At 40.9% G+C, this 22246-nt stretch overlaps 1 protein-coding gene across 2 annotated transcripts in view; it reads left to right on the top strand.

The window, feature by feature from the left end:
- LOC105882541 (arylamine N-acetyltransferase 1-like) overlaps window positions 1-22246 on the top strand; it is a 100429-nt gene that overhangs the window by 70374 nt on the left and 7809 nt on the right. The window contains exons 3-4 of one of the 2 annotated variants that reach the window (XM_075997237.1): window positions 458-590; window positions 20763-21140. The gene's annotated coding sequence lies outside the window, so the exon portion shown is untranslated. The remainder of the gene's footprint in view (window positions 1-457; window positions 591-20762; window positions 21141-22246) is intronic. The other variant, XM_075997238.1, reaches the window with a different exon arrangement.

Genomic DNA, 22246 nt, shown 5'->3' on the forward strand with positions numbered 1-22246 from the left:
TTAAAACTAGTCTAATGAGGAACTTAGTTCCTTCCAATGATATCTAAATAAGATTAGCAAAGGCATTCTGTGTTCTGAGAAGACAAATCTTGTAAAAACTTAAAATGACAATAATCATGTCTTAGGAAAATTGGGAGCAACCACACATAAGAAAAATTACAGCATGCAGAATCCTTCATTGGTGTGTGAAGATTTTAAAAGTGATTTCTTTAAAATTAGGTAAGAAAAGGAAATGGATTTGTGAAAGGCTGCACTTTGGGTCCTGATTCAGGAGCACCTCCACTGCAAAATGCTATAATCTATCCCAGGTTGTTATAGCATTAATGTGGTAAAACAGTATCATAACAAATTCTATAAATTTTGTATGCATAGTACAATATGTAGGAATTTTGTGTTGCCTGTGTACTGAATAGAATGCGTTTTGCTTCCATTCTTCTTTCTCTCTTTGTTTCGACAGGTTCTTACATAGACATCTTGAAAATGAAGATACAAGGCCAACGTCTTCTCTCAGATCAGTCCACAAAGCTGCCACTGCCTGTTGTCTTCTTCTAGATTAAAAAACAACTAGATTCTCTCCGAGGGAGACTGAGGTAAGCTCAATAATCTCCAAAATACCAAGCAATCATAAATATTCCTCTTGAAAATTATCATTCTTTCTAAATGGCTGGGGTTTATGGCTGCAAAACTTTCAAATTAACATGCCTATTGTTTGTGTGTGTGTATGCATGCGTGTATTTTAAACTGTCATAAATGAATTTAATTCTGTTTCATACTTTCACTTAACATAATAGTTTTAAATTCTAATATATATGGCTTTATGTACATCTAATCTGCTACTACTAACACTATGGTGTGCAAGCGTCAATTTTATATAACAACTCTCCCTGCTTGCTTCCAGCTCTCTCCCACCACAAACTTTACTGTAAATTAACAGCTTCACGATCCCATATGGACCTGGTGACAATATATTTGTAACATATCTTGGGAGCAGAATCTCTGTAATCTGTAATGTCTATAATGACTCAGCAATTCTTCTTCTAAGATATATTACAAATAAATTCTCACCCAGGTCTGTGTGTGTGCTTGTGTGTGTATGTGTGCATGTGTGTGTGTGTGTTTGACTCAGTATTTGTAGCTCGCTCTCCACAATGGCTGCCAACTCTAACCTCCTATGGCATTATCCAACTTTTTAATATTTGCCAGTCTTATGGGAGTAAAATAATACCGAATTGCTGTTTTTTAATTAGCAATTCTCTGATTACTAATAAATTAGAGCATCTCTTCTGCTTGTAGCCATTTAGAGTTCCTCTTCTGCAGATTGTCTTCTGATATTCTTGCCTTTTTCTCCTAGGCCTTCTGTCTTATTCTTGTTTCAGTCCCTTATTAATTTTGGGCAATGTAGATAACATCTTCCCTTCCATCTTCTGTCATCTTTGTCCATGGTATCCTTAATTTAAAAGATACCCATATACCTTTCATTTTGAAGAAACCAAAGTCATGGAGTGTTTTGCTCCAAGTGTTGTGGGGTGAGAGCATAGCTGGATGAGATTTGGAGATAGAGGATGCTGTTCATTGCCCTTATCTCCAAGAAGAAGCTGAAGGGGCTTGCCCAAGATTGCACGACTAGTCAGGGTTGATCTCCACACCTTGTGGTCCATGAGGAAAGAGAGGGAAGGTCAGTTAGGAGAAGATAAATATTACTATCAAAGAAGATCTAAGATTCCACTCTCTAGAAGAAGGTTTATATATATTCAAGGTGAGAAATTTCTGTTGTCAACAAAGAGGTAGATCTGAGAGCAGTGAGAATTTTTAACTTTAATAGTTCTTATTCCCATTTATTCTATGATTTCCATTTTACTCCTGTTTCCTTGTTTCAAACACTTCTTTGCTCCCTCCCACCTTCCCTCTTTTTCTATTCTCTCCTTCCTGTTCTATCCTGTAGAGAAATATAATAAGCTTTCTAGCTAGATGTGGACTTTTGCCTTGCTTTGGTAAAGACATTTATGTCATATTTTACCTGTTGTCACCACTGAATGCTCTAGTAGACATAAGATGCAAAGGGAAGGGTTTCCATTAGAAGAAATAAGACTGTCAAAGCAACTAACCATACAGCATCTTTCTGGAGGTCCTGGCTAATGCAAAACCTGGGAAAAAGGAAAAGAAATACAGAGACATAAATATCACATTTACACGCAGCATATGTTACATAACAGTAAAGTTTTAGAGGAGGACAAGATCCCAAAAAGCTTAGGTAGTGAGATAAGGTTTCCAGAAGGTCTATATACCCTCTTCTCTATTCTTACAATGCACTCCCAACTCTAGCTGTGCACACTGAAAATTAATGAAAAATAATTACAGATCTTGTAAATGGAAAAAGGAGAGGAAAAGTTATTGAAGACAAGTAAGGTTAGAGTAACCTTAGACATTTCCAAAAGCTAGTGTTTTTAAAAATTAGACCTTTTTTCAATTATGAACATACTAAAGATTTCTAACAAAAAATGAAACTAGGGAGTGGGGCAGAGGCAATATTTGTAGCCCTAAAAATATTTGTACCCCCATAATATGATGAAATAAAAGGAAAAAAATGAAACTAATATGGAGCATTTATCCAATTAATAACTATGTATTAAACAGAATTCTTCAGAGAAATAGAACCAATAGGTGATAGAGAGATGAGAGAGAGAGAGAGAAAGAAAGAAAGAAGGAAGGAAAGAAGGAAAGAAAGAAAAAAGCCGAGACGAGACGAGGCAAGTGATAAACAGTGAAGAATTGGCTCATGCACTTACGGAAGCTGAGAAGGGCCATGATCTGCCGGATGCAGGCCGGAGACCCGGGAAAGCTGGTGGTGTGATTCAGTCAAACCAAAAGGCATGAGAACTAGGGGAGCTAATGGTGTAAATCTCAGTCCAAGGCCAGAAGAAGATAAGCTGAGCTGTCCCAGCTCAAGCAGTGAGGCAGAAAAAAAAGGGGGACAAATTCCTCCTTCCTCCACCTTTTGTTGTGTTCAGGCCCTCAGTGGGCTGGAGGATGCCCACTCTCATTGGGGAGGGCAGTCTACTCAGTCCGCTGGTTTAAATACTAATCTCATATGGGAGCGTCCTCACTGACACACCCAGAAATAAATCTGGGCACCCCATGGCCCAGTTCAGTTGACACATAAAACTAACCATCACAGCCTCTAAACAAGCTATGTAAAAGCCCTTATAAGCCCAAGAAGTGCATTTTGGTTCTGTCTTTATACAGAGGCCACACTGGAAAGCACTGTTCAGCAACCTTAAAGAATTACAGGCTAGGCATGGTGGCTCATACCTGTAATGCCAGCACTTTGAGAGGCTGAGGCAGGAGGATTGCTTGAGGCCAGGAGTTTGAGACCAGCCTAGACAACATAATGAGACCCAAACTCTACAAAAGTAATGGAAAAATTAGCTGGGTGTAGTGACCCGGGGCTGTAGTCCCAGCTTCTTGGGAGGCTGAGCCGGGAGGATTGCTTGAGCCCAGGAATTTGAGGTTTCAGTGAGCTATGATGACATCACTGCACTCCAGCCCGGGAAACAGAGTGAGACTCTGACTCAAAAAAAAAAAATACAGTTGATTTTTATTATATATCTTCTAAAGGGTTTAATCCAGGGATTTTAAATACTACACACCTTACAGAAAACTTTCTCTACATCCATTTAGACTTTGTTCCCTCTCTTGAATGTTTCACACTCTGGGTAGCTAAAAAAGAATCCCATTTCTCTGCCATTTCCTGAGGTCCTTTTCCAGAACTCTGCTCTCCTCGTTCATCATCTTCTTCCCTCTCCACCTCCTCCACCCCTGCAACCACATCATCTGCCTCCCAGCAGAAGCGAGCCCTGGGATTTCCACTCCTTTTCTCTCCCCAAAATTACCTATAGGATGAAACTTTAGAATACTGATGCCTCTCAGTCAGTGGGGGGCACATTTCTCACATCTGTTAAAAACTTTGGGGGGGTCTCATTACACGTGGCATGTAGCACTGCATTTCTTAGTATTTTTTAAAGGTGTGTTTAGAGAAATACGCATGCTGGCTATTGCACAAATCGATACAGACACCTTTTACGTTAATTGCCAGTGTCTACTGCTTCTTGGCAAACGGCTCGAGAGCTGCTGTGCAGACACTCATTAACAAAACTGGGGATGCTTTCAACCGTCCAAATCTGGCAGAATAGGTTTATGAGTCACTTAATCCAAAACAGTTAACCATCAGTGCTCTGAAATTTAGGGAGAAAAAGAATATGGAAAAACACAATAATTTCTGGAGTCTATGTGTGTGTGTGTGCATGTGTTTTGACATATCAGTGTTCTATATCTTCCTCTTGACTGATATATAATAATGAGAGTTGATTACTTATAATGAAAGTTACTTTACAATACCCCCAGTGTCTCCTATTATCCCTCATAATTTTCTCAACAAAAATGTTAGTTTCTTTTTTTTTTGAAAATATCTTTGAAATTTTACATAAAGGACATTAATTTTGAGACCCTACTCCATGACAGATGTTGTGTGCTAGGTGCTTTAGCATCGTATATTTTAGGCCACAGAAGAAGGCCATAAAATAAAGCAAAATTTAAAAGGAGGTAAAATATAATATTTAGAATTGACTTTAATTATTTCATTCTATCCAAAGCCGAATTGGCCAAAAATAAATGACTCTGTTTGACTTTCTACCTAAAACTGAAAAGCACCAAAAATATGTGGAAGACAGAAGAACTGTTTTAAAATCCACAAATGAATTCTCTTCATTACTGAGAGCCTCACTTATCAAACATCCTGAGGATCTCAAATATTGATAAATGAAAAGGAAGAGCTTTGTTTTGTAAAACCAATGACTACAAGCTATGGTGAAGAAACACCTATTTTTCTTGGGTTCTGAATAAGCACATGAAATAATTGTTTTCCTTTAAAGGGATATATGCTGTCTAGATGCCCCACAGATTTCTTGGAATTTTTGCTATTTTTACATTGCCTTAAATTAGTCATTCTCAGACACTCTGGTGTCTATAATGGATTACTATGTCAAAATGTTTTGTAATCAAATGTTCAAAGACACGAACTATTTAGTCACTATTGTTGATTAAAGAATCAAACAAGATACAAAATTTTGGGTCAACCTTAAAAATTTTCTTTTGAAAAATGGGTTCTGAAAAGAATCAGGAGAAGCCTTTTTCAACTCCATCCTCTAACCTGTCGATGACGTTTTGCTCTTCACCATTTTAGTCTCGCGATTATGATGTTCTGCCCATACTCTGAGCTACTAACCTAGACCCAAGAGTTTAAAAAAAAATAAAAAGTGTGGAGCAAAACTAAAAGGTATATTCTCCAGTTTAGGGGAAAAAGTAATCCTTGCTGAAGATTAATTTTATTCTGTTTCCTAAAATCTGACTACTTACAAAGGGTAACATCAGCCAGAAACGCGTCCGGAAGAAAGAAAGCAGCCTGACTGTGACGACAAACCTCACAATATCCCAGCACTTGGCCTCCCCGGAGATTCTGCCTTCTCCTCCTATTTACTAGGTAGCACTTGTGTAGGCCAGGATGTGGGATGTGTTTGAGATAATGTATGTGCAAATAGACTTCCCTTACACCCTATGAGAGAAATATCTTTCTCAACTCAAAAAGTAAAAAGGTGCCATTTTTATAACAAAATCTTCCAAAACCAGCAAGCTCCTATCTACTTCAAGTTTTAATAACAATCCCTACCTACAACATCTGCCCTTGGACTGATTTAGAGTAATTAATTATAGCAGGTCATTAATTCCCATGTGGTCCACAAGTTATCAGCCTATGCGAAGATAATTTAAATCAAAAAGGGCTGGCAATGCCCACATTACAACTAAGTTTATTATGATGACAGAAATACTGTAGACTTGTCTCCCGCCTGTCTGGTTCAATAGGAAAAGCTTGTTGGCCTACAGTTGGGGTGCTTGGTCTATTCAATTATAACATTTATTGAGCACCCTCTTTGGTTCCAGGCTAAAAAAAAAAATTAGTAAGAGAGTTCCTGACCTCTAGGAGTTCAGACTGGTGAAGAGAAAGATTGAAACACAAACACATTCCCAATTCAGCATGATAAATGCTATGACAGAGGTCACAGTAACATTTAAAAGTCATTGCTCTAAAGCAGGCATCCTCAAACTACGGCCCGCGGGCCACATGTGGGTGTTTTTGCCCGTTTGTTTTTTTACTTCAAAATAAAATATGTGCAGTGTGCATAGGAATTTGTTCATAGTTTTTTTAAAACTATAGTCCAGCCCTCCAGTGTCTGAGGGACAGTGAACTGGCCCCCTGTTTAAAAAGTTTGAGGACCCCTGCCCTAAAGTGTCGAGTTATGTAAGGACCCTAACCTCCACTTAATATTTACTCTGGGTAAGACCCTTTTCTGATTTTCAGTTTTACCCGAACACTTTAGTATATTGTCTTTCCCATTGGTAGACATTTTTAAAAGCAGAAAAATTTTAAGGGATCAACACACATTTGACGGAAATTGCTTACATGTGCGGGGGAGTTCCATTGGACAGGAGGCCTCCGAGTTTACATCTTCCTCAGGCTTTTTCTCAATGAGATCTCATTTACTCTCATGGTTTTTCTGTTTCCTGTGAACCGATGGCTCTCACTGCCATCAGTTTTTAAAATTTTACTCTTAATTTCTTTTCAAAGATCCAGAGCCTCTTGTCCAACTGCTTGTTGAATCTTCGGACCTCACTCTGGAAGTCCTGATAGGATCTATCTTAGTCTGCTTTGTGTTGCTACAAAGGAATACCCGAGACTAGGAAATTGATAAAGAAAAGAGGTTTATTTGGCTCTGGATTCTGCAGTCTGTACAAGAAACATGGCGGCCAGCATCTGCTTCTAGTGAGGGCTTCAAGGGGCTTCCTTCCAATCAAGGCAGAAGGTGAAAGGGGAGCAGGCGTGTCACATGGCAAGAGAGGGAGGGCGTCAGGCTCTTTTAAACAACCAGCTTTTGTGTGAACTAATAAAGCAAGAACTTACTCGTTACTGCAGGGAGAGCACCAAGCCATTCATGAGGGATCTTCCCCCCTGGCCCAAACTCCTCCCACCAGGCCTTACATCTAACACTGAGGATCAAATTTCAACATGAAATTTGGAAGGTCCAAACATCCAAATCATATAAGAGTCTAAAAAGCCTACCTATCTGAACAAAACTAAAAACTAGCTCTGTCAGATATTAAAACTTGTTATAAAGCTAAGTAACTAAGATAACTTTGTCTTGCTGCAGGAAGAGAAACAAATCAAAAAAATACAAGCAGAAGAATTTACAGTGCAATAAATATCGCATTTCAAATCAATGGGGAAATGAGAGATGACTTAATAAATGGTGTTGGATAATCGGCTAGTTTTAGGGGAGTGGGGTGAGATAAATCCAAAGTAAATTCCCAGATAGATCAAAACATTAACTGCAAAAAATGAAACCATAAAGAGATATAGATGGACAATCATGAGATAAAGAAAATTTTAAAATATGACAAAATCATATAAGAAAAGATTAAGATCAACTTGAAAACTTAAAAACTTTTAAAGTTTATGTACAGTGAAAAAAGCATAAAGAAATTTAAAATATAAATAAGTTAGAAGTATACTTGTGGTATATCTGACAGCATTTGATGTAGTAAAGGAGCAATTTCCCTAATATGTAAATAACTCACAAATCAATAAAGATGTCCAAAGTACTCAAATAGGTAACTATTTTAAAAAACAATGCACATAGCCGGGCGCGGTGGCTCACGCCTGTAATCCTAGCACTTTGGGAGGCTGAGGCGGGCGGATTGCTCAAGGTCAGGAGTTCGAAACCAGCCTGAGCGAGACCCCGTCTCTACCAAAAATAGAAATAAATTAATTGACCAACTAAAATATATATACAAAAAATTAGCTGGGCATGGTGGTGCATGCCTGTAGTCCCAGCTACTCGGGAGGCTGAGGCAGTAGGATCGCTGAGCCCCAGAGATTGAGGTTGCTGTGAGCTAGGCTGACGCCACGGCACTCACTCTAGCCTGGGCAACAAAGTGAGACTCTGTCTCAAAAAAAAAAAAAAAAAAAAAAAAAAAAAACAATGCACATATCTACTAAACATAAAGCTTCTCAATGTCATTCATATATATAGAAAAACAAACAAAAACAACAGCAACAACTTTTAGCCATCATATATGTATGGCAAAGAATATAAAGTTATGCTCATCGTTAGCAAAAATATGGAAAATAGGCACTGTCATACACTTCTAGTCAGAGAATAAAATTGGTAAATTTTTTTATAGAGCAATCTGGCAATATCTATGAAAACATATAGCCACTTTTTCTCAGCACTTCCACTTATAGTAATTCATTATATATTAATAGAAGTAAATACATCTTTGAAATCATATGTAAGTATAAAAATTATAGCATAATGTGTAATGACAAAAAAATAGAAACTAAATATTTTAAATAGAGAATTGCTTTAACATTATGGTTTATTTATAAACCATAGAATAATTTGTAGTTGATAATATTAGATAACTCTATGTGTGCCAAAGTGGGAAAAAATTCACGCTCATGCTTATATACATATTAAAATGTCTTCAAATTATAATAATGATTTCCTCTAAAGAAAAGTATAAAGAACAAAAAATTGGTCTCTGTCAGTTCCAGTCCCCAATGCCTTTCCCATATTTATGCATTAATTATATTTACAATAAAAAATAAAACTCTTTGATGATATCAGCAAGCTAACAGAATAGGAGATACCAGCCTCTATCCTTCAAAAAGCCAATTAGAGGCCAGGCACGGTGGGTCACACCCATAATCCTAGCACTCTGGGATGCCGAGGCGGGTGGATTGCTCGAGGTCAGGAGTTCGAAACCAGCCTGAGCAAGAGAGAAACCCCGTCTCTACTATAAATAGAAAGAAATTAATTGGCCAACTAATATATATATATAGAAAAAATTAGCCAGGCATGGTGGTGCATGCCTGTAGTCCCAGCTACTCGGGAGACTGAGGCAGAAGGATCGCTTGAGCCCAGGAGTTTGAGGTTGCTGTGAGCTAGGCTGATGCCAGGGCACTCACTCTAGCCTGGGCAACAAAGCGAGATTCTGTCTCAAAATAAATAAATAGCCAATTAGACAACTGTCCATAAATGAAAAGAGCTGTGGGAGGGCGTAAGAGTCCAATTAATGGGCAATGAACAAAATGGTGGAATAGAAGATCCCCCAGCATCAGTCTCCCCACAAAAGTTCAACTAGAAACTATTCAAAGATAAATAAACCACCCTGAATTTACCAGAACTCAGGGAAAAACGAAGAAACTCATCCACAGAATCAAAAGAAACCACACTGGTAAGAGAAATGGTCATTTCAGATTTTGGCATCCACTACCTCAAGCCATCGTAAATCCAATCACAGAAAATTTTTCTAGACCCACTGTTGCTGATTGAGAGGAAGGAATTGGAGGTGAACAGTCAACCTCCCCATTGATCTGGAAATCTTCATGAGAAACGCACTTTGGTCCCATCCCACAAGAACCATTGAGAGTACCGGGAGGGCTGAACCTCCTGGAGCCAAAGAACTGGACACTAATTGCAGCTACTCTGTGCTCAGATCAGTGGGAATGCAATGCTGAAGAGATTGGTCAGCACCATAGGCCTGCAGGAGGCACAATCCATGAGAAGGCCCCAATACCTGGCCAGATTTCCCATGAAGCCCAGCTGCTTGCCTGGAGATTTCCCTTATCCTGTAAAAAATTAAAGGGATGGGATTAAGTTCCAGTGCTTCCTACAAGTTTTCACCAGACATGGAAACAAAGTCAGGGCAGTGATTTAGTTCCAGTGCAGCATTTCAGTTACAGTGTTCACTATAAGACTTCCCCAAACCAGGAAACAATAGGAGAGCAATGAATTAGTTCCAGGGCAGTGGTTTGGGTCTAGTGCTCACTATAAGTGCTCCCCAGGAAAAGAAGCAATAACAGGTCAGAAATTAAGTTTCAATGCTAATTAGTAAAGGTCTAACACCACCAAAGAACAACTGCAAAAACTGAAAGAGATGGCTGTCTCCCCAAATGTACAAGCATCAATGTAAATGATGCAAGAATTATAAAAACTCAGGGAAATATGATGCAACAAAACAAACTAACAAAGCTTTGGCAATAGACCCAGAAAAATTAAAGATCTATGAAATGTCTGAAAAGAATTGAGACTGAAAAGAATTCTCTTAAAGATGCTTAGGGAATCACAAGAAAATACAAATAGAAAGCTAAATAAAACTTTGAAAACAATCCAGGAACAAAATTTGAAATTTTAAAAATAAATAGAAAAAATTGTAAAAACCAAATAGAAATCTTAGAAATAAGACAATACAATACAGTACAATAATTGAGCTGAAAAACTCATTAGAAAACATCAGCAGTAGAATTAATCAAACACAGGAAAGAACCAGTGAGCCTGAAGACAGAACATATGCCATTACTCAATCAGAGGATCGAAAACAAAAAGGAATAAAAAAAAGTAAAGAAGGCCTGTGAGAATTATGGGTCACCATCAAGCAAACTAATCTCTACATAATAGGAATTCCCAAAGGAGATAAGATAGAAAAGGTCTATAAAGGATATTTAAGGAAATCATGTCTGAAAAATTCCCAAATCTAAAGAAAGACTACATCTTCCAGTTACAGGAAGCTGAAAAGTCACAAATCAAGTTCAACCCAAAGAGAAGCTCCTCAAGGCACATTATAATCAAATTATCAAAACAAATACAAAGAACAAACACTCAAAGCAAAAAGAGAAGGGAAATATGTCACATCCAACAGAGCCCAATAAGGCTTCATTGAATTTCTCAGCAGAAACCCTGCAGGCCAATAGAGAGTGGGATAATATAGTCAAAATGCTAAAGGGAAAAATACCTGTCAGCCAAGTATACTGCATCCGGTAAAACTTCCCATCAAACATGAAGGAGAGATAAAAACATTTCCATCCAAATGAAAGCTGAGGGAATTAATTACTACCAAATCTATCTTATAAGAAATGTTAATGGGAGTTCTTCAATCTGAAAGAAAAGGATGCTAATGTGTAATAATAAAACATCTGAAAGTATGAAACTGATGAGTAAAAGTAAGAATATCTACAAATTCAGAATACTTTAATACTATGATTATAGGGAGTAAACCATTTGTATTTTAAGTATTTTAAGACTAAAAAAGCTATCAAAAATAACAATAACTACAACAATTGTTAAGAGATATGCAATATAAAAACTAATTGAAACATGATTGGGTCAATGAAAAAAATTAAACAAAAATTGAAAAATTCCTTGAGACAAAAGAGAATGGAAACACAACACGGAAAACAGAAGCACAAAACCTATGGGATAGAGCAAAAGCAATTATAAGAGGAAAGCTTATAGCAATACATGCCTGCATAAAAAAAATGTGGGACACGATATGAAGGAATAGGAAAGTCTTAACTACTTCTGGCATATGTGTATAAATTGGCATAACCTCCTTGGATAATAATTACTCAATATGTAATAAAGTTGAAATGTTCATATTGGTAACTCCTCCTATAGCTTGCTAAATGTGTATATTTGGCCATCATGCTCAATATAAATTCCTGTTCTCATTGTCTTTGCCTAGAAGCATGTTCCCCTGGCTTCCGGCTGGGGGCTTGGCTTTCCAGCCTGTTGGAATGGCCACTGACAGATTCCAACTCTTTATGAGAAATAAAGGAGAAATAAAGCTCTCCTTTCTAAATTAAAAAAAAATGAAAAAAATATGAATATAAATCAAGAAGTATAGCCATCAACAGTAATTTTAGTAAGGAATTTTTATTTACACAAACCCTTAATAGTGGCCTGATATGTGTTTCTTTACAGCAGAGAAATAAATAGCAAAGCAGTTAAGGAAGCACTCTTACTTTATTGGACGCAGTGTACAGACTTTTGAAATGTACTTTGTCATGGCAACATCTTGAATTAATAATTAGTTCCTCAGACACATTCTGGAGGCCATCAGGGTACTTTCATTCTTCTTCTCACGGACAGACAAGGGCTCCTTTCTGGGGTGTTTGGGTCAGATGAAACATCTGTTTGCCTCAGGTGAAACATCGGGCTAGCAGCCAAAGAAACTAAACAAAACAAAGAAGGCAAGCAGAAACCATGGAAACTTAGCTTGTTTTCTGTCCGATGATGTGAATTGTATTTCATTAAAAAGATAATGTTGGTTGTTAAAGTTCTGAAATATCTTCATTAATTTGACTAGAGATTTTAATTGCTGGATCTAGAATGAGGCTTCAAAATATGGTCCTGGGTGGCATTTAGTTTGTTAGTGGCGTTGTTTGCTTTCATCAGCTACCCATTCTCTGCCTGCTCTCCTCTGAACCCTCACAGTTTGCCCCCAACGGTGTGTCTCCTATCTATTTTCCAGTAAGTAACGTGGTACTTTTTCTTTTACAAAATAGCCCATCTCTTTGCTCTGGTTTTTTTTTTTTTTTTTGAAAATCCCACAAATCCATGTACTCTCTTGATTAACTAAAAGGCTGGGGAGGAAGAATCAACATTTCTGCTTTAAAATTTTTCTCTAGATTATATTTTCTCCTGGAATACAAATAAATTATTCATATATGCAGAAATATATCTTTACAGACACACATGCACATATATAACGTATATTGCGGAAGAGATGGGCTTGTGTCTCGTGTATATAAAAGGTAAATGTTCTCAGGGTGATGTCAGCGACAATATGGCAGAAGAGGAGGCTCCTGACTCCCCTCCTGCCACAGGCATGCACCGAGCAGACACCTACACGTGGATCAATTCTCTCCAAGAGAAAGACAGACTTTAGTTGAAAGACGCCTACACACAGGATGAGTGAGAAAACATCCACATCAAAACGGGTAGAGAAAAACAGAGATACACTTGCACACCAACCCCATTCCAATCTGGAAGGAATCCCCAACTCTCAGCTTCCTCCTGAGCAGTTAGGGGCTTGTGCCACACAAGTAGTGCACAAATTTTGCAGTGCCTGCCAGAGGACCTGGCCATTAAGCCACCTTCCTTGAGGAATAACAGGGACAGAGGATTGAAGGATTTACCCCAGGCACAAAGAACAAAGGGGGATTTTGAAGCATGTGAGCATTCCCAGCAATCATAACACCTGCGATCAGGCCAGCTTCCAAGTTCCCCCTGGAAAGGGTTTGGATGCTCAATTTTCCAGCAGCTAGCTGTGGTCCTGGTCCCTGTGAAGCCAGTATCTGGAAGCTTACACAGCAAATGAAAAATAAAACTTCCTCAGCCTAGATGGGAGGGATGGCACTCCTTGTGTCTTCTTCTCTAGCTTGCTCCAGGGGTAAATCCCTGCAATTTCTCACTTTAAGGAGGCTAGGGGACCTCTGAGTGACTGAAAGCAAAAGTGAGCATGCCCTAAACCTTCTCCCTTGACTTGCTTCAGGGGTAACCCAGGACCAGAAGTCTCCTCCTGGAAAGATGGTGTGAGACTTCTGCTCACTTGAACAGTAGAGTGGGTACCCTCTGCACCCATCCCCAGCTGCTTCCATGATAATTCTAGCCTTGCAATCTCTCCATGAAAAGAGGTTGAAGGCCTCTCCCAGCAAGAATGGAAGAGGCATCACCCCCCATGCCTCTTCCCAAACTTGCTCTGGAAGATAAATTTCTAGAATCTTTCATTAGAAGGGGGCTATAAGACCCCTCACCATGCCTACAAAAGAAAGTGGGAACCCCACACACCTTCTTCCCCAGCTTGCTGCAGTGACTGCTTCCGACCAGAAGTCCCCCTCTGCAAAGAGGGTGTGAGACTTCTTCCTGTCTGAACAAGAGTGGGAAATGGCAAAATTGCTAAAAGAATAGACTTTTAATGTTCACGCCAAAAAGATGGTAAGTTGGTGAGGTGATGTATATATTAATTAGCTTGATTTAATCTTTTTATAATGTATATAAATACCAAAACATCACTTTATATCCCATAAACATACACAATTCTTATTTGTCCATTTATAAAAGAAGGAAAGAAGTAGAGAGAAATAAAGGAAAGAAGGAAGAAAAGCCAAGGTTCTCAAATAAGGACATATTCTATTTTAAGCTAATCAATACAGAAAAAACAACATTGGATTAGAAGATCCTTTGAAAATGCTACCTAAGAGATATTGGTACAGAATCACCCTAATGTCCAGCTGAAACCCAGGGACCTTCAGAGAGAATAGTCTTTGGTTCCAGCGTGGTTATGAGTTCTTCCTGAATGCTTCTTTCATTTCCAATACTTTTGTCTGGTTCTTTTGTAATATTTCAATTTCTTCAGAGAATTTTTCATTCATTTCCTGTATTGTTCTTATGGCTTCTTTGTGTTGCGTTTCTATTTTCTCTTCACTTCCATTGAGTTTTCTTACAATCCATATTTGGAATTCTTCCTTTGTTATTTGAATCATTTTGTTTAAGTTGATATCCATTGTTGGGGAACTAATTATTTCTTTTGGGGGTGACTTTTCCCTGTGATCTTTCCTGTTTCCTGCATTCTTTTGCTGATTCTTTCTCATCTGGCTACTTGGTCAAGAACCAGGGGTGCTAGGACTGGGTTATGGCCCCAACTCTGAGTCCCCAAGGGTCGTTCCTTGACAGTGCTGGGGAGAGGTGCGCTGGTCCTGTATTGCCTTATAGGTATTTTAGCAAGCCAGGTTACCTCTGACCTGTTGTCTTCACCTCTTAGCAATGGAAACTAGTGAGTTTGGTCCCCCTGGTTCAGCTCCCAGGTGGTTTATCGCACTTGTGAGTGTGACTCCACTGCCCTCTAATAGCTTGAGATGGAGGGCAGTCTGGGGTTACCCTCTCTGTCATTGGTTGTTGTTTGCGTAGAGGAGCTGGTTATCGAGGTAATCTGATGTCTCTGTGTTAGGCTCTGGTCCCCTGGATGGGGTATACAAATGCCCCAATCTTTGGGAGGGGACTTTTCACTCCCAAGAGTTACCTGGACCCTCTTCCCTCTTAGGGTGGTGATAAGTGCAGGATAGATTGCAGGTGGTGCCTGCAAGCCTGGATGTGCTTCTCTGGTTGCTTGATCTGCCGCTAGGGGGAGCCACTAATATGTTATTCAGGGCTCTTCCACCACCCTTGAGAGGCTGCTCCTGCTGGGACGGCTCACTTGGTGCAATTGCTGAGGTCCTGGCCATGTCTTTCCTTCCCTGTCCACAAACCCCAATGCTGGTGGCTGCCCTGATGCACAGAGCAATCCCTAGAGTTGAGTTCGCATTGATTGACCTGAGCCAGATCGGTGGGCCTGAATCAACTGGCTGCCACTTATTTATCAGCACCAAAGTCCAACAGATTCTCGCCAGTTGCACGAAAAGCAGCTTTTCTTGCTTCGTCTCATTTCCATGGGCAGAACCGGCTGCGCCCAGCAAGAAAGTCCCTGGGCCCTGGGAGGGTGTTGCCTGAAACTACCATGTGCTGCAGCGTCTCTGGGCTGTGTACCCCAAAATTGGTGAATTTTGCCCACCCCTGAAGAGCTAGCCCAGGGGCGACCACTCAGGAGTTGTCAGATGCTGGTCTGGCGGGCTGAATCAACAGGCCAACCGCCGTCCTTTCAGCCTCACAGCCCTGCAGTCTCACGTCTGCCTAGCAGAGGGTCCTGCCCTTTCTGTCCCGCCCTGAGCTGGCCCAGTCATCAGCTGTTTCCACGGGCAGAGCCCCCTTTTCGGCGTTCGCATCCTGTGCTCTGGTCCCGCTGACCACCAGAGGCGAGTGCCTGTCTCCAGACTCTTAACCATTCAGACCAGTCCCTCCCCCGCCCAGTGACTACAAGTAAATGGGTCAATATGCTTTCTTATTCGCATCCAATAGAAACATTATATATACTTTATGGAAATGTTCCTAGTCCCACTATATATCCAAACATACTACCTTTTAGTATTATTCCATAGTTCATGCCTACTCTGTTTTGTTCTCTTTTTCTCTCTCTTCAAATTTCAGTTTGGGGAGGTTTTTAGTGCACATCTTCAATGCCACTCAATCTTTTCTTGCCCACGTGCAGTCTATGGGTGAGTCCAGCAAAAGTGTTCTTTATTTCTATTACGATGTTTTTTATTTCTAGCATTTACTTTTGGTTTCTTCTCAGAGTTATAATCTCTATGGTTATATCTATTCTTGCATGGTTCCCATTCTTACATGAGAGACCTTGGTGTATCAATAATAGTTATTTAAAATTCCTGGTCTGATAACTCCCAAATCTCTGCCATGTATGAATTGGATTATGATGCTTACTTTGTTTCTTTTTTTTTTTTTTTGAGACAGAGTCTCGCTATGTTGCCCTAGGTAGAGTGCAATGGTGTCATCATAGCTCATAGCAACCTCAAAATCCTGGGCTCACACCATCCTCCTGCCTCAGCCTGCCGAGGAGCTAGGACTACAAGTGTGTACTATGATGCTTGGATACTTTTTCTATTTTTAGTACAGACGCTCTTGCTCTGACTGGTCTCGAACTCCTGAGCTCAAGCCATCCTCCTGCCTCAGCCTCCCAAAATGCTAGGATTACAGGGTGAGCCACCCATGCCCAGCTCAGACTTGTCTTTTCTTGTGTTTTAGCATTTCTTGTCATTGTATATTAGAAGCTAAACATTATGTACTGGGTTATATTAATAGGTATCGAGGTACGTAGGCCTTTAGTGTGAGGGTTATGTTTATCTGGCTAGGAGTTACACTGTGCTTACTGTTTCCTATAGCTGCAGGTTTCTGGGGCTGCAATTTCCTTTAGTGTTCTTGTGTTTGTCTCCCCTTTTGTCTTTGAGTTTCCCTAGAAACTCCTTCTTAAAGAGAGTCTGAAACTTGCAGTTTTTCAGCTGTAACTCTCCATTACACACAGCAGCGCTGGGGATGTATTCATAAGGCATAAGGAGAAGAGAAGCATTCCATAGTCCTTAGAATCAGGTCACAACCTTCTAGCAGGCCGAGACCCTCGAAGGCACTTCTCGGCTTTTCCCCCTCTTAGGTGAGGCAGGAAAGCTAGAGGGGGGTGGAGTTGAACCTTTCCCTTCCCTCCCTTCAGTTAGGCTCTTGTAAAGCAATTTCCCTTGAGGGAAGGGGAACCTGAATTACTTGGTCATTTTTCTCCTCCCCCTGCCGGAAGCACAAGGGGATTATTCTCTAGTGTTCACAGTGAGAACCTCATGGGGCTCCTGGGGTAAAACACAAAAGTACGAAGACCCACCAAGACTGAGCCCCAAAGACTTTTAAACTCTGCAGCTTGCCCAACACGGAGCAATTCATTGATTGCATGTTCAAGTGTTCCCAAATATAGCCGGCTTCCTCTGCGGTCTTCTGGTCCTGGGCTTTAGTTCTGTTGAACCAAATAAGGGACTGAGGCAAAAATCTCAAGCAACAGAGGTTTATTAAGCCAAACTGAGGACGTGCCTGGGAAAAACACGAACAACAGGCAGACCTGTGGCTGTGTTTTAGAAGGGCAATTTGGAAGCTTCAGCATTTGCAAGTGTACAGAGTGAAAGGACGGTCTGGGAGGGGGGCAGTGGTAAGGAAAATGTTTATATTCTCGTGAGGCCCAGGAAACCTACATTTTATATAAGATAAGGGGAATGTCAGAAGAGAAAAAGGGAGTGAAGTAAGCATCAATTATGTAGATGTTCTTGCTTAGGTGGAAGAATGTCTGATTCTGTCCTATCTCCCGTTCTGTTACCTGCAAAGATAAACTTTTCACTTCTTCTTAGTGTGGAATCAAACAGATTTTGGTTTTACATGCTAGACCTAGTGACAATATCAAGTTCTTGCTTACAGGAGGTCAGCAACGAATTCCCTTGATAAATGATCTCTGGTACCTTCTGTTTGTCTAAAGAGCTGGATGGGTGGCCCTAAGATTTCTCTTTTTACAGTTCCCAGGATTGAGAATAAACTCTGATTCTCTATTCAATCATCTGTCTCTCCACTTGGTTTGCCCTGTGACCCCCATTCTATGATAGATCTCAGAAGAAGTATTTATTTCCATTTTACTCGGTTTTCTCCTTGATGAGAAGATGGGAAGGGTAACTCCACACATTACCTGTTGAAACAGAAACCAGAAGTTTTGGTAAACAAATATTAAAACTGGTGTATTAAGCAAAAGCAAAAAAAAAAAAAATCTTCAGCTTGGAGCCTGTATTCCCATAGAGACCTTCTTCAGGGAATTTCAGAAAAGGAAGAGCTTGTCTTCCTTTCTTCCTGCCTTTGCAAAAACAATTTTTCCCCCTGTAGCAAGAAAACAAAGAATCAGCTACCAGACTTTAGAATTTTGACATAAAACTGAGTTACCACATGTTAGAATATTTAAACCAGACATGCTACTGTCTCCGATGCTTTCAGTGTCTTTAAAAACACAAACAGCATGCTTTCAACTTGCTTATGTCACAGGGAAGTGAGTGCTTCTCTTTATGTTGTCACTATTATTACCCCAGCCTGTCTCTGCGTTTCTCACTGCTATGGTGACGAAGTGCTCAGTGATAGTTTAAGTATTTCCAAGTTCTGCTCCCCTTCCACATATTAAAACAAAACAAAACAAAACCTTGATATAGTCAGATTTTGGCTTGAAAGTTTTGACAACCATTCCACTGGTGTCTATACGGTGTTCTCAAGCCCTCTTACGTCCCAGCCCTACAATCCGAGTCACTCTTGTCCTTGGACACCAGGATCCTTGACTCTGGCCCGACCCCCACCTTAGCCACACGCCCCTGCCTGATCTCATAGTTTCCCAGACAACTCCTGCTGGCCATCCTTAAGGGCCTCTGTCACTTTGGCAATGATGCTAGAAGCCATCTCAGAATTATAAATGTGCTAATCTGAATGGTAACATTCTAATTTCAGGTGGCAAGTTTCCCAGAATCAAGGAGGCAGTGGCCATCATCCATACTACAATTATTTTCCTATACTCTGCCCCAAATGGTCCAGACCCTACTTCTGCATTCAGGAATTATTTCCTCCCTGTCCCTCCCCCACCCTGACCTCAGCCCACTATTTTTCTAGCAAAGATGCTCTGCAGTCCATCACTCTGGGTCCTGGCTAATTTGGCAGAAGCAGCTCTTCCTCAAAACCTTGCCATTTAACTCGCAAGTGGAAATATGAAGGGTCGATAGGTATGTGAAGAGCTGCTCAAGGACACTAGATATCACAGAAGTGAAAATGAAAAGAACACCGAGCTGTCACCCGAGACACAGAAAACTGGCACACATCTGAGGGTTGCTAATACCAAGTGTCAATCGGGATATGAGGAAGATGGGAATTTTTCTTCTATACAAAAGGACAGAAATCTGGTAGTGCTAAGTGAAATTAAATATGCCTATGCCCCACCCATCAGCAGATCCTATTCCCGATATAGATCCCAGCAAAGCTCATTTGCTAATCTACAGAGGATGTCTAGGAAAGTATTCATCACACCGGTGTTTGTAAAAAACAGGAGTAGGAGGCAGCCTAAGTGTTCTTCACCAGTAGAACAGGTGAGTTAAATTGTCTCAGCATGGGTTCCTCTAACAGCAAACCCTGGCTGGGCACGGTGCCTCATGCCTGTGATCCCAGCAAGTTTGAGAAGCCGAGGAAGGAGGATTGCTTGAGGCCAGGAGTTCATGACCAGCCTGGTCAGCATAGTGAGACACTATCTCTACAAAAAAATAAAAATAAATAGAACCTGATCCCAAGACAAGGATTTGTTTTCGAGTAGCTTATTTGGGAGTTGATTTAAGGAAGCACCAGAGCGGGAGTGGGACAGTTAGACCAGGGCAGTGTGAGGATCAATAAAAGAAAGGTGCATCATTTCCAGGATCCCTGTGGACAAAGGGAGCGTAATGCCACTAGATGACACCAGGAGGTGGTGTTGTACATGCCTAAAAGTCATCTCACCTGAGCAGGTAGGACACAGGGACGTTAGCCTCCAACTGCTATCATGCTGGACTGAACGGTGGTCCCAGGGGCATTAATTTGCAAGTCCATCTACCTGCCCAAGCACAGGCTGAGAAAAAGCCTGTCACAGACAGTCTCAAGTTCGGACAGCAGAGCCATCCACTGCAGAGACATGTGCTGGAACAGCAGGTTCAAAGGCAACAATCATGTCATAAGTCAGGTCTGACTTATGTGCGGACTCTAAAAAAACTGATCACATGGAAGTTAAGAGTAGAATAGAGGTTCCCAGAGACTGGAGAGAATGGGGGCGGCGGGAGATGGAGAGGTTGGTCTAGTATAATGTCACAGATGGGAGGAAGAAGTTCTGGTGCTCTAGTGCACAGTACAGTGACCATAACTAACAACAACGTGCTGCATATGTCAAATAGGTAGAAGAAAGCGTTCTGAATATTCTCACAACAGGAAAATGATAAATGTTGAAGGTGATGGACGTGCTAACTACCATGATTTGATCACTACACAATGTACACATGTATCAGAACATTCTACCCCATGAATATGTACAATTGCTATGTATCAATAAAAACATTAAAAATATGTGGAGAGTAGAGAGAAATGCATAATAGCAAGAGTTCTAGACTAATATCATTAAATAAAAAACACAAGTGGAAACAAAACCATAGGACCTATGTCACACTCAGACCCTATGCATGGACTTAGACACCCATCATGGTGCCTTGGGTAGAGTGGAGAATGGAGCTGAGGATGAGGGATGAAAGGAAGAAAAATAAAAAAAGAAAGGCCTCATAGGAGTTGATGAAGAAAGTGTGCCACAAAACGGGAGTGTGATTAAAACCTTCCACCTTCTTCTTCTGCTTCCTCTAGGTTATTGGATCTGCTTTTCCTGAACCCTTCCAAGCTCTCACCTTCCACGTCACAGCTAGGAAATCTGGCATCAGGCCCCAGGGAGCAGGAATATGTGACACATAAGGGCACACCTGGCCCAGCCTGGAGCATGGGGCGTCATTGCATAATAGAACGCTTCTACATTTTTTTCAATGCAAATATCTGAATCAGAGGTACACAGGAGCAACCTGAGGTCCTGCAACTATATTTCCTAGAGATTCCTGGGGAGATACTAACCAGACTCTGGGGGTAGGGCCATTTGAAAGCCTATAAGGGCAGCTCCTCTGCAGACCTTAGAAGTCAAGAGGATTGCAGTCAACCTGGTTCCTGCTGAAGTGACCCAGTGAGTGGAGCTCTGTAAGTAACTTGCAGTGTACTTTGAAATTGGGGTTTAATCCTATCTCCAATGTGTGTATGGGAGAATGGATTCTACGCCATGCCTGAATTTCAAGTTCTCAGGGTGTTCAGAAAGTTTAGCTGGCACATGATAGAATCTAACGCTATAACTAACTACAGCATAATGGTGACTTTAACAGATTTAGAGCATGTGTGTTCAAGTCACAGAGAAACCACTTTGTACTTGTGAGAATGTGGCCATGTCATTTAGCTTCTGCAAAATTCGGTTTCTCCATCAGTAAAATGGAGCTAACAATAGTGTGAACTTCAAGGGGTTGTTGTGAGGTTTAAATATGTGTGATAAAAAAAAACCACTAATGTGTTTAAGGGAACTTCCTCAACTGGATTTCCCTATTGGATACTTATAACATGGGAGTCCATGCTTCTCTGTCCTCAACTGGGTGTGTCCCGAAGAACCCAGTTAGTCCTGCAGACTGCAAGCTCCTAACAGTCCCTGCTCCTCTTGCACTGGCTGATCAGAAAACCCCTTAAGCTCCCACTTGTCCCAGGAGGGAGGTTGCACTGGGTTGTCTGCAATGTCTAGGGGAGTTCTTGGATGAAGTTTTATCTTGTTGGAAGCAGGCTTAGTGGGGCATGTCTCCAGGAGCTATAATTGACAAAACATTAACTCCTTCACTGTCACTCTGAGGGCATCTCCCCCCCGAACACAGACAACATGCAGGATTCCCCAGGAGACAGGAGCCTGCCCGGGCAAACAGCCCCAGGCACTGTGGGCGCCATGGACCCTGCTCTGGTCGCTGCTCCCGTGCTCTGGTGTGATGCCACTTCTTTGCTCTTCTCTGATTAACAGCTCTTTGCCTTCTCCCTGCCACTCCTTTTAGTGCCTGAAACATAAAACAGCTGACTCCGCTCTCTCCCTCCAAAGGAACTTTCTATAAGCTCTCAAGCTGCATCCCATGCACAGACTGACTTTGTCTGGGAGTTACTGTCTTCAGCTGCAGTGGCTGTTGTCACTTAGATTGTACTCCTGGCCTGCTGCAAGTACCCACACCTCCTGCCTGGCCACTGTAGCCATTTACTGGCAGTGGTGCCTGGGCTGCGGGCCT

This window comes from Microcebus murinus, chromosome 24, assembly GCF_040939455.1.
Source record: "Microcebus murinus isolate Inina chromosome 24, M.murinus_Inina_mat1.0, whole genome shotgun sequence".
Lineage (NCBI taxonomy): Eukaryota > Metazoa > Chordata > Mammalia > Primates > Cheirogaleidae > Microcebus > Microcebus murinus.